Here is a 903-nt window from a genome sequence, read left to right on the forward strand (position 1 = left end):
AGCCCTCTCAGGGCTTTCCCCTATCAAGCAAAGGAAGCAATTTAGATGTGCAAACACAGGTCAGCTGCCAGTTCTGCGAAGAGCAGAGAAAGGCTGCAGCAACTTTGAAGAAAACAAGACAAACAGAAAGGCACACAGACACAGGACAAGCCGTTCCCAGCACTGGTGGCAGAGCCTGTGGCAATACAAACAGCTAGGCAGTAACTCAGACAAAAAACATGTGGCCCAGCACAACCTGGGTAGGGCCAGACACCAGCACCCAAATACTGGAGCTAACCCAGCTGAAGGATCCAGAACAGCTAGTGGCAGGGATGCTCAAGCCTCATGTAGAGCCAGATGAGGGATCCCTGACCACAGCGTGCCACCACAGAAGGAGGAAGGGAACCTCAAACCCCACAACACCCTGCCTCAGCCTTCCCACCACACCCAGACAACCCCTCCCCCCCTTCCCAAACACAAAACACCTTCTAGCATCCTGATCCTCTGGCTCCCTTAGCACTTCTCAGCTCCAGTCCCTTTGCCCTCGCCCTTTCCTTCCACGTACACCAGGACCCCTGAGGGAACAGAGAAGAAGCATTCACCTCAAGTGAAAGAACAAAACATGAGACAAGGAAACCACTGGGGAAATTCCCACCCTACACATGCAGCCAAGGGAGCATCTCAACACACTGCACAGGGTAGGCAGACAGCAGGGGGAAGGCCTCAGCCCTGAGAGCCAGCACCCACCACAGCTGGCATCACACTGCACGTGTCCCTGCCTGCCAGCCCCCCTTAATCTCGAATGTCACGAGATGCGAGATCCAGCGCCAACACATCTCGTGACATTCGATTCCTCCCGCCTCAGCCTCCGTGGGCACTGCTTGGCTCCGCTCCGCTCCCTGAACCCGCATTCATTTCCCTCCA

The sequence above is a fragment of the Alligator sinensis genome, unplaced genomic scaffold, assembly GCF_000455745.1.
Source record: "Alligator sinensis unplaced genomic scaffold, ASM45574v1 scaffold1059_1, whole genome shotgun sequence".
In the NCBI taxonomy this organism is placed as follows: Eukaryota; Metazoa; Chordata; order Crocodylia; family Alligatoridae; genus Alligator; species Alligator sinensis.